At 39.2% G+C, this 19,431-nt stretch overlaps 1 long non-coding RNA gene across 1 annotated transcript; it reads right to left on the bottom strand.

The window, feature by feature from the left end:
• Positions 1-7,209: 7,209 nt before the first annotated feature.
• On the bottom strand, positions 7,210-11,480 carry LOC309502047. The gene is made up of 3 exons (XR_014207090.1): positions 10,999-11,480; positions 8,597-8,723; positions 7,210-8,264 (listed from the first exon to the last, which is right to left on the bottom strand). It is a non-coding gene; the product is annotated as an uncharacterized lncRNA (long non-coding RNA).
• Positions 11,481-19,431: the final 7,951 nt, after the last annotated feature.

The raw sequence follows: 19,431 nt of genomic DNA, 5'->3' as shown, positions 1-19,431 counted from the left end.
TGGCGCTGAGAACACCAGAGCAAACAAATACACACTGTGACCCTACTCTGAAGTAGGAGCTAAATTAGTTCCTCCAAATGGAGTTCCTAGAACTAAAATCGGTCCTAGTTGGCGTGTTCGCACCGCAGGAACATCCGGGTACTTTAGCCAATAGTTCTAGGAACTGTGAAAAGGTTCCTCCGGTCGGAAAGCGGCTAATGTAACTAATACGATGCAATTCCAGTTAAACAATTATTCCAGTTTACGCAAGATACATGGCCTAGAAATCAGGGCCCGATTCCCCAAAACGTTCTTATCGCTAAGTAGTTCTTAACCTATTCCTTAACCTCTCTCTTAACGTTATGGCACGATTCCCGACACGTTCGTACGCTAAGTATATCTTCTGTAAGTCACACTTTCGTAAGGTTGGTCTGGACCACTCTTAGCTTTACCTTATCACTGTTGCATGTCTATATGAAAATAATTCTGAAGTTTTAATACACACAGACAGTTCATTTAGGCTAATTCAAGTGTTTTCATGTAAATAATAAAATTGTCAATCACACTGATTGTTGTTAGAATTTTAATTATATTATTATTATTATATATTAGATTATTAATTTAATAAAAGAGCGCTTTTAAAGGCCAGTGAAAACATAGGCTACTGTCAGTTAAGTCCTATTCGGACGCTAATATTGTTTCTCATGGGCTCGTCCGGTATTTTAAACAGTTACGGGGTAAGTCGGTGATTTTAGTGCCGTCCGAATCCATACTATCAGTGTTTTTTCTCACACAACCCGATTAAAAATCCCTGGCCAAATTAGTACCTACTGTTTTTTGACAATCAGGTCGTGTGCTAATTTAATTGCCGTCTGAATCCACATCTCTGAGTTTACAAGAAGAGATTGAAAATTCACTGTTTAAATTATTTTTGATCACTGCCGAGCACCGTACATAAGATGTAAACTTTTATTACTGAAATGCTGGAAAGTATTTACAAGAACAATATTTACATTTACATTTACATTTATTCATTTAGCTGACGCTTTTATACAAAGCGACTTACAATTGCTATGTCAGAGGTCGCACGTCTCTGGAGCAACTAGGGGTTAAGTGTCTTGCTCAGGGACACATTGGTGTCTCACAGTGGATTCGAACCCGGGTCTCTCACACCAAAGGCATGTGTCTTATCCATTGCGCCACCACCACCCTATGTTTATTTCATAATATAATATTATGTAATATAATATAATATAATATAATATTTCATCGCAGCTCCACCTCAGCGAACAAAAATGGGAAAGAGATGAAAGCACGTAAAATTTTTGAAATGGTTATTGTGGCAGCAATATATGATACAATTTTATGTAGGCTATGCTATTATAGGCTATTATAGTTTGGATTATTTATTATAATATCCAATAGTCCTAATAAATGTAATTTCAACTATTTCTGAAGTGCTTCTTTTATAAAGAACACCACTTTCTAGCATATAACAGTGAAACAGCGCCTGGACAAGAGAATAATTGATTCTCGAGTCATCGATATCAGCAGATTCAGCACCATCGCCACGGACAGCACCGGGTAACGTCGCACGTAAGAAGGTATATCTTAAGCAGCTTTCTAAGGTATAGTTCGGGGAACACGCCTAGTAATTGTATATCTTTAGTTAAGTTATACATTACAAGTCTTCGTAGCTCGCTAAGAGACAACGTTATCGGGAAACCGGGCCCAGAGCATCTACAAACTTTTAACCTAAGTGTTTCATACACACTTACAGTAAAGCAATCATGTGTTTTAAAGAAAACTTAATGTAGCGGGTGATATCAAGGTAGTAAAGTTGTGAATCAAGGGGGTGTGGTTAGCCAAGTATAAATATCAGGGGTAGGAACGAAAATAGTAGGTTTGTTTGTTTCCGGCCGGCGGAAATAGATCAACACTCATGGTGTTCGTATGCGAGAGGTTCGTATGTGGATTTGTTTGGATCTTGGAGACAGGTATCAGGGCCGGATTATCCATAGACGGGATTGGGCGAGTGCCCTGGGGCACCAACCAATAGGGGGGCACCAAGTGATTAAGATAATGACAAGACTTTAAAATATGTTTCATATTTTGTATATATATATTATTTTGCTGGAAGAGATGCATATACAAAATGAACAGTTAATGATACAATATATACAGAGAGAATTGCGATTGGGTCAGGTCACAGTGCATTTGCCCCCTCCCCCCAGTCCGAGTCGAACCCGCCAATTTATAATATTAAATTAAAAATGGATTGGCAGCATCAGCTTAGCGGTTGTGCCAAACATAAACTAAAAAAAAAGAAAATAACACGACACATAGCCACCCTTCAAAAAGTACCAGCGATATCAAGTTTTTTTCTTCGAAATGAAGAAAAGACCGAGACATCAGCATCACCAGTAGAAGGCACTAGCAGCAGCGAAACTAATGCCTCAACCGGTACGACTGAAGCAGCTAATGTGAGCAAAGGCGATAACCAGGTGCTGGAGAGTGGAGGCAACGGCGAGGATGATGGGGCTCACGAGATTGATGGAATTATAAGTACACGTAGTTCGGAGGATCGGGTGCAGCAGTCGCCGGCGCCACCAGAGGATTTTACCATCTCAACGGACCCTGAACTATGGGGAGCTATCATGGACCACGTCAGGGAAGTTGCTGTTTCTCAAGGTCCTGTGGCCTATCAGAATAGGGCGCCTAAATACCCAGCATCTGTGCGGGACATCGGTATTGGAAGTAAAACGCGATCACTTACCAATGATTTATTGCATTATTGCCTCCCAAACAACGAGGTAGTGTCTAGAGAGTGGGTAATTTACTCACCATCAGCAGGTATGGTTTACTGCTTTGCTTGTAAACTGCTATCCTCACAATGTAATGCTTTTACGTCTGGGTTCTCTGACTGGAGACATCCTGAGCGAACTTCAGACCATGAGAAGAGTGCAAACCACAGGCACAGCATGCTGGATTTATTGCGCCGATCAAAGAATGTGGGCACAGTGGATGCTTCGCTCAGGCGGCAGAGGGATGCAGAGGGAAAATATTGGAAGGAGGTCTTGAGGCGCATTGTGGCTGTAATTAAATTATTGAGTGAGAGAGGCCTAGCATTCAGAGGTGATGATGAACTTTTGTGCTCATCAAGTAATGGCAATTACCTTGGATTACTGGAACTTATTGCACAGTTTGATCCGTTTTTAAGACAACACATAGAACAGTATGGTCAAAATGGACGAGGGACAACATCATACCTGTCATCCACTGTGTGTGAGGAGTTAATTTGCTTGATGGGTGAGAAAGTAAACAATTGCAGACGAACTACAGCATGCTAAGTATTTCTCAGTCATCGTAGATTCAACCCCTGATATGTCTCACGTTGACCAGTTGACATTCGTTTTTAGATTTGTCAGCGAGGAAGGGAAAGTGGTGGAGAGATTCATTGGTTTCGAGCCTATTCACAGCCACACTGGAGCAAGTCTTACTGAATGCGTTATAAAAATGGTTCATGACCTGGGGTTAGACTTGTCAAATTGCCGGGGACAAAGTTACGACAACGCCAGTAATATGGCTGGCAAATATAACGGTCTTCAGGCACATCTGAAAAAAGTGAACCCTCTGATTCATTATGTGCCTTGTGCTGGACATTTGCTTAATCTTGTTGGTGTAAACAGCATTGACAACAGCTGTAAAGATGCGAGTGATTTTTTTTATCTTCTTCAGTCACTGTATGCGTTTTGTGCCGCATCCCCTCACCGTTGGAGTCGGATATTTAAAGGGATAGTTCACTCAAAAATGAAAATTGTGTCATCACTTACTCAACCTCGTGTTGTTCTAAACCTGTATGGGTTTCTCTGTTCTGTTGAACACAAAAGAAGATATTTTGAAGAATGTCGGTAACCAAACAGTTGATGTGTCCATTGACTTCCATTGTATTTTTTTTCCCCCACTATGGAAGTCAATGGACACATCAACTGTTTGGTTACCGACATTCTTCAAAATATCTTCTTTTGTGTTCAGCAGAACAGAGAAACCCATACAGGTTTAGAACAACACGAGGTTGAGTAAGTGATGACACAATTTTCATTTTTGAGTGAACTATCCCTTTAACAACAAGGATCTGAAGATCAGCTGTATTCTTTAACCACTTTCAAATACTAGATGGAGTTGTAGAGCGGACTCCACCAAAGCTTTGAGAGAAAACTACAGTGCAATAAGAGAGGCCTTGGGAAGGTTCGCCACAGATGCAGAGGAAAAAAATTACACAAAGCGCGAGGCTGCTGCGCTCTGTCATAATAAACTTGATAAATTGGAGACTGGAATAATGACAAATCTATGGGATACTGTGTTGAGTAGGTTCAAAGCCACAAGTGACACATTGCAGAAGCGTGATATAAACTTAGATACTGCACAGCGTTTGCTAGAATCTCTGCATTTGTTTGTGGCAACACTCAGAGATCAATTTTCTCAGTTTGAAAAGTCATCTCGGGACATGAAGTGTGTGACTCATTTCTATGTGCACTTCAAATGTGGTCACCCAGGGGCACTACACGGTGTTAATCCGGGCCTGACAGGTATGAGTTGATTTGAAGTATAAGAAATCGTAAATCTGTCCATGATTACTAGAGTAGCACTTCAAAGTCAATACCAAATCAAAACTAGTTAGCACATTAGTTGTAATTGAAAAGGTTTAGTGACAAAATATAATTATGGTTACACTTAAAATAGTTACAAAATAGATGTATGAGATGGTGATAACTTGTACCATTAATCTTACCCAGTATATATGAAAAATGTTACCAGAGAGAGACAGTTGGATACCAAACATTTATAAAACTGTATGATAATTGTAAACATTTTATTAACAGTGGGAGAGGCGGAATAAGGCTTACGCCTGGTTCACACCGGACGCGGAAGCGGTGCCGAACGGAAAATCATGCGCGGTCCGGCGCCTGCCTGTTCACAACAGACGCGTATTCTTCGCGGAGGTCGACAAACGCTTCTGCTCAGTTGTTGTTTATTCAGAGCTATTTTTTTACATCATGGGTAAGTAAATAACCTCATAAAATGAATACACCATGTTTCTGTAACCAAGAAGTTTGTACACTTCTTTTATTAATCCGTTGTCGAGACACACGCAGCCAGAGAGAGAATATGGTAGACAGTAGTAGTGTAGATATACCGTTGAAATATACATCCTCTCTTCAAATTTATTAAATCTATTTTCCTCTTCCTGTTTCCCAGTGCGAGTAGACAGGAGGAGAGCCCTTGCCCTATATCTATTGCTTCGCAGTTGTCACTCGCGGCATTTTAATTTGAAAATTGCTTATATTTTGACAATTGACCGGATTGTCTCGTGTTTATTGGTGTGACTTCCTGCCGGAATTGACGCGGATCACTCGCGGCTCGCGCAAAAAATAGACCACACGCCGAAACTGGCGCTTCACGGCGCGGGCCGGTCGCGGCACGCCGCGGCGCTCCGCGTCTGGTGTGAACGACACCATAGGTTAACATGGGCGCCGAAAGGAAGCGGCCTCTGTTCCGCGCCGCTTCCGCGTCGCTTCTGCGTCCGGTGTGAACCAGGCCTTATACTGTAGCGGAGCGAGAGCTCTTTCCATGTGGAGTCTTTGCATTAAAGTCATTCGAGCAAGTGGATTCTCTCTTTTGGAAGTGGACCTTCTCAGTTCAACTCAGCTGTTATTTGTCAAATAATCAAATCAAGTCAAGTTTATTTGTATAGCGCTTTTCACAATACAGATTGTATCAAAGCAGCTTCACAGTATTAAATTAAAATAATACAACAAAGTTTGTTTCAAGAGGAATTTATTGATTGATCAAATTAAATTAAATATCCCCCAAATATCCCCAACTGAGCAAGCCAAAGGCAACAGTGGCAAGGAACCGAAAAACTCCATCAAGTGACCTAATGGTGTCCTAAAACTCCATCAGGTGACCTAATGGAGAAAAAAAAACCTTGGGAGAACCCAGGCTCAGTCGGGGGCCAGTTCTCCTCTGGCATTTATGAGCTAGAGGCCGGATTGTAGTTTGAACTGTGGGATTATATGAATGCCTGGCTGAAGAGATGCGACTTTAATCTAGTTTTAAACTGGGAGAGCGAGTCTGAGCAACGAACAGTATCAGGAAGACTATTCCAGAGTTTTGGAGCCAAATGTGAAAATGCTCTCCCTCCTTTGGTGGTTCTGGATATCCTAGGTATGACCAAAAGCCTTGAATTTAGTGATCTTAAAGAGTGCGATGGATTATAGGGCGATAGAAGATCCGTTAAATAGACTGGAGCTAAGCCGTTTAGGGCTTTATAAGTCAGTAGCAATACCTTGTAATTAATACGGAGCTTTATAGGTCACAGACAGAAACACATACAGGAGAACTGAGAGCTCTTTAATTATATTAATGATAGAAAAGAGAGAATACAGGACAGTCTCGACTCGATATGAAACACTTCTATAAAGACACAACAATATTACAAATAACTCTCTTCTGATTTCCATGCAAGCTCTGGTTAATATTTGTATATAAACTTAGTACTCTTCTAATATATTCTGTGCACTTTAAATCAAGTCTTTTTAGGGATAGTTCACCCGAAACTGTCCACTGACTTCTAATGTATGGACAAAGAAATCTCTAAATATTGTCTTTTATGTTCCACAGAAGAAAGAAAGTTATCCAGCTTTTGGTCGACATGAGGGCATATGTACATTATGTCCATTTTCATTTTTGAGTGAACCATCTTTTTAATACATTTACATTGAATCATTTAGCAGACGCTTTAATCCAAAGCGATTTACAAATGAGGAGAACAATAGAAGTTAAACTAACAATATTCAAGTGCTGTTAATAATAGCGTGAATAGTAGTTATTTGGTAAAAGAGTATAATGTACATGCATTAGGAACACAAGCAAGACTATGACATTAAACTACTTGATGTTGTTGATCTGTCAGTCTATCGGGGGAATTAATGAGAATAAACCGTGCTTTATACAACCCTCCTCTCCATCGTATGATAAAGTCCTGCTGATACAGAACGTCAGCAGAAGCATCAACGGCACATCAATACATCTTTAATAAAACTCTGTTTACCGTATGTGTTTAATGGAGCGCAAACAGAGCAATTGAGTTTTGAGTTTTATGAGTCAAGAGTTATCTCTAATAAACCTAAATGTCACAGAAAGGAAGGGTGTGTGCAGTGAGAAGAATGACATTGACTTCATTTATTGAGTGCAGATGTTTAAACTGAACTGCAGGCGGTCTGTGAATGAGACGCAGGCTTTTGCATTGAAACACAGCAGGCAAACGCTGCACTACTGTCTCGAGAGTGTTCGTCCCGGCTGTGTGTCGAACTCTGATGTGTGTCAGTTCTACAACAGCAGTGAACAGACTTCATTAACCCTCCAACATCAGTTCTACAACAGCAGTGAACAGACTTCATTAACCCTCCAACATCAGGCCTCAAGAACATGTACAATACACAGTCAGCCAGTGGGTTCAGAAACACGAGATATTCAGAACAACGCCAAATTATATAAAACAGTGAACTGTAACTGTCGTAACCAGATGTATATATAAAAGTAAGGATTACGAAGGGGAGAATGAGAAAAGTGTAAGTCAGAAGCACCAGGAACAAACTGCCCAAAATTTTCTTGCGCTTTAGAGAAGTAAGTGATATTGCGCGTGAAAGACCGTGACAAGTGCCAACAAAACACAGAATGATTATTGGGTAGGGGATTAAACAGGCGATCATTCCAGACAGCCAAAGAGAGTTAACGTCTTTAAAGTGTATGACTGCAATGATCAGAGGAACAAACCAGATGATCACAGAAACGACACAGCAGACTTTTAGTGAATGATGAGATCTGTACCAGATGGGATGAGAAACCAGAAGATATCGTTCAAAAGCAACACATGCCATAAAATACAGACCCACAATCAAACTATAATAATATGCATTATTCACCTTCCATGACCCTGTGATTGTGTCCATTAATCTACAAATGATCTGAATGAGATCTGAAAGAATCAAATGAATAACAAACACTGGAGTGGAGCGATGAGATTTGATAAGAGCACACAACGCAAACAGAGTTAAGATCATGATTAGAATCTCAATGGCTGAAATTATCATGATAATTAATGGGTCTGTAGATCGAAGTTTCCTGCACAATTCCCACATCTGATCATAATGTACTCCACTTGATCTGTTGCTGCTGGCGTTTTGTTCTGCCATTGTTTCATGAAATCTTGACAGGCAACACTAAATAAAAAAAACAGTCATTAGTTTAAAAAACATGCATTCAATTACTATTTAATACTTTATTAAAAACATTAGGGAAAATATATGACATAACTTGTTTTCTGTGTGATTGTTGAAATAAAGTTTCCTCAGTTTGCTTTACATGTTCTTTAGAGGAGATGTGTGTAATGTTAGAAAGCTTGAAATACGTGAAATGTAAGATTAAAGTTTGGAAATCCTCCATTTGAACAATATCACAGAAGCAAGAATGCTGTTGTTCTGAATATTCAGTCCAGCACAGCTGCAAGTGTACAATGGTTTATTAAACTAGGAGTAAATCTTGAAGAACTTACGTTACTGACAGGATTGTGTGTTTCGTCTGCAGGTCAAAGCAGAAGTTTGTGGAGCAACACACAGACTGACAGATGTTTCACAAGTTTCCACTGCCGTGTTTAAAGAGCTCTTCATTCACTGCACACACTGTACAAACACACATCTTAAAGCTTGTGGATCTAATGTAGGAAATGCCTGAGATTACAGACAAACTATTTGATCCAATGTGTGCAACTGTAATTACCTTAAAGACACGATTAACTAACAATGGTGGTTTGAGTGAAAAACCAGTCTAACTTCCACAAACGGTTCGGCTCAACTACGACGACTGGAGTAATCTGAGAACGCTTTATATCTGATGCTTTCATTTTTAAAGTTCACTCAGCGTTTATAACTCTTTCCCCGCAAGTGTCTTTGCTCATTTTCACTAAAGCTTCACGGCCCACAGAATATTTTGTTGTATGAATATCTGAACATGTAATATATTAAAAGAAAGTTTTTCTTTTTAACATCACTTGAATTTGGGAAAGTTTCATAAAAAAAACATTTTGAGCAAAAAGCTGAGAAAATCATGTTTATGTCAGACTTCATCCAGATCATATTCAGAATGATGATCAAACTCAGATGGATGGATTATTTATTGAGTGATGTAATATTCATAGTGTACTCTTCAGTAATACAGGTATAACAGAAATGTTCTACAAAAGTGTATAATATAGCTCTGCCATAGCATGTCACTGATCTTTATTATAATGTATTTTGTTCAAGAGATTATATCTGCTGCTGTACTTTTAATGTACTCTAGGGTATTTATTTTGCAATGTACACAAGATAGTATATTAAAGTTTCCTTGATTTCAAAGTGTGTCTTCACATTTATATTTAATTATTTGTGCACTTTTAATATATCATTTTGAATACTGATTAAAACAGCTTTATAATAAACTATTAGTGTAATGCTAATATATTTCTAATGAGCTGAAATGCTATTGAAATGTTCTTGAAGTACATTAAAATTAAGCCTCAAATATATGATAACTGTAGTTTAATAAATATGAAAGTATATTTTAAATGAACTGTAAAGAAATACACTTAAATGCACTAAATGTACTTGAAGTGGTTCCATTTTAGCACAATTTAATATATTAAAATATATTGCAAATAACTTAAAATTGATCTTAAGCATATCTTGAAATACACTTAATATACTGTTGTTTCAAAATAATACATTTAATATGCAGTATAATTTAAACATATTAAGGCTATGTTCACACTTAGCGTCTTTTTTCAAACTGCCAGCGTCTGTTCTACATTATAACTCTATGGAGTAAACCGTTTTTTCAAAAAAGTCCTGAGCGCTTTTTTAGACGCCACCGCCGGCGTCTTTTTCTGCAGCTCAGAGCGTCTTTTTAAGTTGAAAAAAGTTCAACTTTTCTGAAAAGAACGCCCTACGTCAAGCGCCTTTTTGACAGCTGACCAATGACAAGCGAGTAGCGAGACCTGTCGTTTCCATAACAACAAGAACAACTGTCTGTCGTGCACCCACAAACGTCTTTGTGACCCCGACATTCTCCTCCCCGGTAACTTCAAAAGCCAACGCAAGAGCCAACTTTCTCTTTCTCGACATTTTTTGCATCACACAGCACTAGGCTACTGTTGCCCGGTCTCACCCCAAAACGTCATATACTGACGCGTCTTGACCATGCGTCAACATACGACGAAAAGGGTACCCCTTTAACGTCAATATGAGACGCAGACAGAAGCGCACTAGCAGCGCCTCCTAGCGGTACCCTAACGCATACCTAAACCTACCCATAACCCGAATCGTCACATATGGACGTTATGGGGGTACCCCTTTCGTCGTATGTTGACGCATGGTCAAGACGCGTCAGTATATGACGTTTTGGGGTGAGACTGTGTTACAGTTAACAGCCGTGTTAGTTATAGCAACAAAAGACGCGCTCGGCTGCTATTTGTAACCGAACGCTGCCAGCATTTTTTTTTGCTAAAAAAACGCCGTTGTCAACTTTTTCTTGTCAAAAAAGACGCTAAGTGTGAACATAGCCTAAGTATGTCCAAAAAAGCACAATTTAAATACATTTCCTTTTCACCTGGGAAACAGATGATGAAGTTTATGAGCTGATCACATCATCATCATCAAATGAATATCAAGAACCTGAAATGGAAACTGGTTCCGACAGGACCTTAAAGAAAACTTTGTGGTGAGATCTGGTATTTATCTCATCTCCTGAAGAACCCCTAGTATGGAAGTAGCTAGGTAGTCTTCTGCTGTCAGGTCAGAATAGGATTAAATCCTCACTAGCTTGTTTAGCCTATACCAGTAAATCTAGGTGTGTCCCTACACCTTCGTGCAACAATAACAATCATTGACAACTAGGCCTATTGATCAAACTCATGCTTACCCTCCAGCAGAATCTTTCCTGGATCCTTCGTTGTCCTTGGTCTTGCAAAATATAATAAAACACTCTGTCTATTACTTATAGAACTGTCTTTGTAAGCTGAAGTAAAACTGAACAGTGTTTGTCTTTATAAAATAAAAATGTATTTGAACAAACGATAAAAATACTGGTTACACAATGATTAATACTTGTAGCAAATCATCAAGAGGTTACAGATTATAATACTTCAGCTTATCCAATCTCAACAGGGCAGTCCTGTATGAGTGGAGAATTACACAGGCTATTTACCTTATAAACAGTTCAAGCAATAGATGTAAAAAATAACTTGTCCTCATCCGAGGTCTTCAAGTTAAGATAATACAGCAGAGCAATTTAAGCAGAAAGAATTTTCAGTTAATAAACTGAACTGGAAGAGAGCTGATTTCTCCCCAGGGATGCACACGACATCAACATAAAAAATGCAACAACTAACAGTCAAAAAGCAATCATATTTATACAGAACTGGGTTACATTTATGCAATTTCTTGGTTTTTTACCAGAGGAACTAAAGCATATGACCTCAACCTTCTATTGCCTCAGTCAAGGGGGCTTCTGGTGTCGACATCGTTCCCCATATATGGGCATTCTTCCGTCCTTTACGTCTTCTGCGCTTCAGCCTCTGTGTAAGTGTGTGCGTGTATATGTATCTGGGAGTGTATTTGTAGGTTCATAATATCTTTCAAAATTCAAATGATTCCCTGCAACTTCCAAACCTGCTTTAAACAATTCCATCTTCATTTCTTTCATTTCTCACACTAGAGAGTCAACAAGCTGAACAACATGTGCTAACGTTTGAATAAAGGCTGAAACACAATGACACAATAATTCCCACATGAGACGACATGATCTTACCGGGAATCAGACTGAAGACTGAAGACGCTGCTCATCAGGAGATGATGGTGTTTATGAGCTGCTCAGCGTTCTATTATAGCCTGAATTAACTCCAGAAACACCAAACAAAGATGCATTAAACATCATTAACAGTTAATGCACATGCAACCGCATCAGCACTCAGCAAACCAAACCAAACTCCACAATATAAAACCATTTTAAAAAAGACACAAGTGTTATAGAAAGGAGAATGTGAACAGCCAGAAATACAGTGATATAATACAAAGATTTTATATCAAATTATGATTATGCATTAAGGGCTGAATAAAATTCTGCACTACGCTTTAATAATGTTCCACTAATCTGTGTCTGATTCTAATTATTGACACTTGATGTAGTGATAAATGTAAAGCATATTAACTGTATCCACACGAGAAATAATCATTTTCAAAATTAGAGATAGCCCACTTGTACGGTTTATCAACAATATTCTCTATTCCGTCAAACATTCCCTGAGAACCGTATTTAGCGATGTATTTAACAATCATATCTTTCATTTTCAAAAGTCTTATCGAGCTTTAAAATATCTCGTGATCTAATAGTTATTCACAAAGTCTGATTTAAATGACTACACGTTATCTAGTTCCTTTAAGATATCCGTTAGTCTAAATATTCACAGCTCCAGTACTTCGAACACAAATGATCAAAATAGCCACACTACCTGAGGCTTCTAAACTTAACCACAGCCACAATCCATTGGGCCTTAAAGGTCCCATGACATGAAATTTCCACTTTCTGAGGTTTTTTAACATTAATATGAGTTCCCCTAGCCTGTATATGGTCCCCAAGTTTCTAAAAATTTTAATCGGTGTAAATCGAGCTTTTGCTATCTTTCTCTGCCTTTGAGAAAATGGAAGCTCAACCGGGCTGATCTTGAATCTCCTCCTTATGACGTCATAAGGAGAAATGTTACCTCCCCTTTCTCTGCTTTGCCCGCCCAGAGAATATTTCTCGCCCATGAGAAAATGAGCTAGGAAGTAGGAACGCGCGCGCAATTTTAGTTTGTCCACGAGAGATATCATGGCTTTTGAGCGAGCGAAGCATAATAATTGCTCAATAATTGGATGTACAAATGAACATCGAATGGTCAATACAGAGCTGGGCTTGCTGAACGTCGGACAAGTAAGTCAACAAATTATATATAAGTGTGTTGCTTTACTGTTTATGGTTACCTAGCTTCTTACACGTAGAATGTGGCTGTCACATTAGCTATGCAGCTATGCAGTTACTTGCTAATGTAAAGGTAGACAGCATCAAGTTACACATACTGTAACGCGAGTGTTGTACACTTCTTTGTTATTTGGATAACCGTTTTCCTGTTGGTTATATGGCGCGCGCGATATCCGCATTTCAAGATCGCAGAGCTTGATGTAATTGTAATAAGATAAATTACAGACGTTACAGATCTCTGAAAAGGCAACAGTAGGTTCGCGTTACCTACATGATGATAACTGTAAACCATCCGAATAAAGTACCGTATCCAGACATAATATTTTAAACTAACCATTCGGAAACGTCCTGCTGGAGCCGCTGAGTTGTAACTTCTTCATCCGTTGCTTCTCCATCTGGATCAGATTCTGGGTCAAACTGAAATGCTTGAACGACTGCGTGTCTTCGTGCCATTGCTATATCCAACATAAACAAACATGCATGTATGATGGTACCGTTGCGCAAGATGGTCAAGGCCACACCCACCCTCCACCTTGCGCCGCCTTTCTCCTCCTCATTAGTATTTAAAGCTACAGACACCGAAACGGCCCGTCTGAAGGAAGCTCATTCTGGGACTGGCTTGTAGTGGCTATAATTCTGCACCGAGGCTGAATTTTTGGAAAGAGATTTCAGATACAGTACTAGGGACCACTAAGGACTATTTTAAAGCCTACAAAAAGTAGCATGTCATGGGACCTTTAAATTTCATTACGCAAAACAGTTAAGAAATGCAACACTGTCACAGTACGTCGGACGAAACCACACTATGTCTGGTTTTATGTTATATTCTTAAAACAACTTACTTGGCCACAGCACTTCAGGCTTAAACAATATTTATCAAATTTAAAACACTGCCGCAATACGTCGGGCAAAACCACACTGCTTCGGGTTCTTGTTTTAAACTTCACAGAGTCACGGCGCGTCAGACTCACTAGCCTACACTTTAACACACAATAGTTGTGAAATAATTCTGTGACCACACTGCGTCAGGTCTATTCAATTACTTTAGAATTTCCTCAGAATTATTACAACTTCACAATCGGTTTCAAGTATGCTAGAAACACACATTTGTTTCAGTTACTTTAGAAACAACCAATCTAATATAACTCTGCCACCACACTACTTCGGGTTGATTCAATTACTTTAGAATCTTAACAGAATTATAAGAAACCAACACCAAGTTTCAGTTACTTTAGAAACTTTACACTTAAGCACTTTGTTTCAATTACTTTAGAAACAACAATTCCAATACAACTCTGCCACCACACTGCTTCGGGCTTATTCAGTTACGTTAGAATCTTAAACAAAATTGTACGGAATAGGCTTAACAACTCCTCCTGCTAATACTGAATAAACCAAATTCTCTTCTGTCCTTAAAATTTTCCTTTCTATATTTTTTTTAAAAGAGGGGGTTCCCTGACAAAAAAAACAGCATAAATGAAAGAAAACAGCTTTTTCTTACCTTTCCCCACTTTTTTTGTTGGAAATTCCTCACTGGGTGGCTCGCCAATGTAATAAAAAATGATGTGGATGTCGAAGATCTCAAAAATGAAGTTTATTACAGCATAGCAGTGGCAAGGTACACAAAGCACCTTGGGTTCACCGGCGTCATAATGAACCCAGAACATCCAGATCTTACACCTTTTATCCTGTTACAGTTTACAACTCTTAGGCTATGTTTACACGGAAACGATCTGAAGAGAAAACGCAAAAGTGGCGTTGCGTTATCACTTTTTTATTCTGCGTTTAGACGAGCGTTATGGGTGCATATGGTGACACAAAAGTGTGTGAAATTCGATGTAGTATGCACTCCAGGCGGCTAGGTGGCAATGGACCGGTGATCGGTGCCTTCACTGTCTAGCAGACTTTTGCGTTTTTACCCTTTAGACGGGAATGCGACGGTGGAACGTTTTTAAGATTTCCACTCTGGAGGGTGGTTTCACTTTTTTGCGTTTTTAAGCCCCAAAAACGCAGTCGGCGTCTAAACGAAAGGCACATCTGATAAAATATTTTTACGTTTTCACCCGCGAGCGTTCTCGTGTAAACAGGGCCTTAATGTAAATTAAGTTGCCCTTGTTGTAACAGCTGTGGTCTGTATGTTAATGAAGTTGAGACACCCCATTGTCTGAGAAGGTTCTCTGTGTCCCACACCCATTCCCATTCTACAATTGACTACCATTTGCTCAGGATGTGATCAACCCAAATGGTCAAGAAACAATATAACTTGACTGCCTTAACCCCCTGAGGTCTACGGTATCGCCGGCGATACCAGCTCGCTTTTTTTTTGTCAATGTAAAAGAAACTCATAAATACTCTGTTGACTTTGATTTTCCATAGGAGTTTCATACATCAATCGATTCTGTTAAATGTGTATTATTTTTGTGTATACTCACAATAAAAACAAAGTGTTGTGCTTTTTGCCAAATAAAGAAAAATAAACACGAAGCGAGTTCTGCCTTCTCTCTGCCAGTGAAGTCCATTCTGAAACGCGTCCGAAAATTAACAATAACTGAGCGAATACTCAGTCAAACAGGCATACAGAGACACAGGCATGAAGCTTGAATTTTCTTCTTTTAAATGAAGTAATTTATATAAAAAACAAATATTCTAATCTTGTGAAATCTGTATTAAAAGAGAGCGATTCCAGTCGAGCTCATCTCATCTCATTACGTTATAATCGGCCCCGCCCACGGAGAGCGCGCGCTATTCAAACGCAAATGACTGAGACGATCCCATACAAACTGTGAACGCCCACATATCAGCTCGAGAAAACACATCAAGTTTATTCAGATAAGTGTAGTTGTCTACACTGTCTCGCAGCGCTGTGAGGAATAATAATAATGGAAAACTTACCTCAGAAGTGCTGGTATTTCGAGGAGCAACGGATGGAATAATGTAGTAAGTTTTTTTTTTCATTCTCAAGTAAATCGCGTTTCTGTGTGAATGAATGAACGGCAGAGATGCGCTGTTTACCACAACTCGCAAAAAGACGGTTTAAATTTGAATTTCGTTTCTGTGTGTGAATAAATGATCTGCTTTTAGCAAACTATTTAGCTATACTGAGTAAAATCGATTGAAATTTGTTGAAATAAAATGTATTTGTATAAGCAACGTATTAAACTGCAAATTAACATTTATATTCCTTATAATAAAAACGAAAGACCTATGTTACAGACATATGAAAGACAACATTTCGTTGATTAGTTTTGGATAGATTACACATTTTTACTGTAAAATATCTGCCACCTCAAACATGTTTGCCAATTTTTGCTAATATGTTAAATATAGTATGTTTTGTCAATGTAGGCTATATTCGAAGTTTGAAATATGTATGATAAAATGTATACTTTAGTTTTTACAAAGAAAGATTACACTTCAATTGTTGTTGTAATTGTAACCTTTTTAATAAAAAAAATATATATTTACAAGGTAGATGTAAACAAATTTTAAAAGGTAAATATAAGCATTTTCTTTAAATAATTTTTATTGTGTTTTATTATTGACAAATTTGGGGAGAGGATACATATTCCAAAACTGAAAATACAGTATGAGAATTAACTGCACAATTAATAGACATGTTTTCCTTGGATATTATACAATTTGCAAGCAAAATTTGTAAAAAAAAAAAAAAATTGACATGCTTCCAACTGTGAACCAATTTGGTAGAATATATATATATATATATATATATATATATATATATATATATACTGTATATATATATATATATATATATATATATATATATATATATATATACTGTATATATATTGCTCTTGCATTCTTTCTTGTGGCTATAGGTGACACACCTGAATGAATGGCTCATTAAGTATGCGGGCCCCATTGTCTCCTGAGGTGTGAACCACTACATATGCATGATGCTGTTGAATGGTTGACGCCCCTTGCGCATATTGCCTTTACAAACAAAAAGTGTTTTACAAGATTTAAATCAATGTATTGTGTTATGTGAATGATAAGGGCAGGATGATTTTCACATCATTTTGAAGAAAAAATTCTAGGCAAAGACATCAATTAGTCAAAAGTCTTATTGACACGTATTTAGTATGTGTTTTGTGGCCTTATTTCAGAAACTTTAGTTTTTAGTTTTTTCAATAACCATGCATAAACATTATTCTCTCAAAAATACAAACATGTACATGCATGTTGCTCACATATTATGGTAGCCCTGTTTGTGCTAAATAGAGTGTAATTATACCTTTGCCATTAATATGTTTATAAGCAACTGAAAAAAGCACAAATGTCAGGGCATGTCAGAACATCTCAAGGACCCCAAAAAACCCTCAGACCTCAGAGGGTTAATGTCTATGATAATTAAGCCATTTTGGGGATGAGCTCATTCTAAAATATATTTAGGAGTGGAATCTGCGTCAGGGCAGACTACAATTTCTTACAGTACGGTACACAACACATACTATTGATATGAAACAAAGTCTCAGGTTTCAAATTACGTCCATTTTCTTATGAAATTCAAAAACATAAATAGCGTTTTGTCGCTGTGGCGTGAGATCGCTCTGGCTCAGCTCTAGAGAAGCACATGATCTTCTCTTCCACCTTAATAACACCAGTTACAGCACGGAATAAACATGAATGAGCATCTGAAAGTGTGTTAAAAGATAGAGAACCTAGCTTATCGAAGTCCGTATCATGTCACATGGAATCGCTCAGTCAGTGTTTCAACCGTGGAAAGACGTCAGTAAATCAGCTTGTAAACAATGTCATGTAACGTCACATTTACCTCAGAAAAACCATATCCAGTGACCATAAACTCGTCAGTCAGCTAGAAAAATTAACTCTAGAGAGGAGCATTTTGCTAAATATATGCACCATATTACATATTCATTATCATTTTTAATGTTCTTCAATATTTAATGCATGTTTGAATAAATCTGGCAAGTTTTTATGACAGCCACCATTTAAATGTTTATATTTCATATAACATTATTATTATAAAAATAAATAAAAGTTTAATTTAAGTATTCGTATACAAATCAGTAAATTTTTACCTTCAATATTATAGTTGTCACGTTTCTGTGTTTTGGTTTAGTTATGTTATCTAGTTTTCCCCTGTCTTTTGTGCTTTTGGTTTAGTCCTGTTACTTAGTTTCTCCTATGTTCTAATTAGTCATGACTTTCACCTGTGTCCTGTCAATCACCTTGTTAATGATCCTGTTAGCCCCAGTGTATTTAAGCCCTGTGTTCTCCCTCAGTGTTTGTCGGTTCTTGTCCATGTATGGTTGTGTGTACTGAATTCCTGGTCTTTTCCTGGTCTTTTCCTGGTCTTTTCCTGGTCTTTTCCTGGTCTTTTCCTGGTCTTTTCCTGGTCTTTTCCTGGTCTTTTCCTGGTCTTTTCCTGGTCTTTTCCTGCAGCTTTTCCAGCACCAACATCTCTGCAATCTAAACCCAGTCGTCTACCCATCAGAGTCCGATTCAGAGTTCGACTTAGAGTCCGACTCTGAATCCTATTCAGATTCCGATCCAGAGCCCGAGTCTTCCGTCTGTGCCACTGAGTCAAGTCCTGGTGATTCAAGTCCAGTTTCGAGCCCAGTAAAACCAGAACCTGAACCAGTCATCTGCATAGTCAAGCTTATTTCTGAGTTTGATGACTTCACCAGTCTCCCTCCTCTCATCGGCCCAGAGGATCCAGAGCCTGAGCCCGTCGCCTGCTCGCCAGAGCCTGAGCCCGTCGCCTGCCCGCCAGAACCAGTCGCCTGCACGCCAGAATCTGAGCATGTGTTGTCCGCCCTGCCAGAGACTGTTCATGCTGCACTTGAGTCTGCTCTGGAAGACACAGCGCTCATTGTGGTATCCATGACTGTTTTGTGTGTGTGGACAGCACACACATCAGCTACAGCCCATAAACTCAGCCCCGAGTTTCCTGAGATGCTGGTCCCGTCCAGCCCCGAGTTTCCTGATATGCTGGTCCCGTCCAGCCCCGAGTTCTCCAATCCGCTGGTCCTGCCCAGCTCAGAGCCCTCTTTGTCGCTGGTCCTGCCCAACCCAGAGCCCTCTTTGTCGCTGGTCCTGCCCAACCCAGAGCCCTCTTTGTCGCTGGTCCTGCCCAGCCCAGAGCCCTCTTTGTCGCTGGTCCTGCCCAGCCCAGAGCCCTCTTTGTCGCTGGTCCTGCCCAGCCCAGAGCCCTCTTTGTCGCTGGTCCTGCCCAGCCCAGAGCCCTCTTTGTCGCTGGTCCTGCCCAGCCCAGAGCCCGCTGGTCCTGCCCAGCCCAGAGCCCGCTGATCCTGCCCAGCCCAGAGCCCGCTGATCCTGCCCAGCCCAGAG

The sequence above is a fragment of the Leuciscus leuciscus genome (assembly GCF_965113295.1).
Source record: "Leuciscus leuciscus genome assembly, chromosome: 6".
NCBI lineage: Eukaryota > Metazoa > Chordata > Actinopteri > Cypriniformes > Leuciscidae > Leuciscus > Leuciscus leuciscus.
This window is presented reverse-complemented; position numbering and strand designations above follow the sequence as displayed.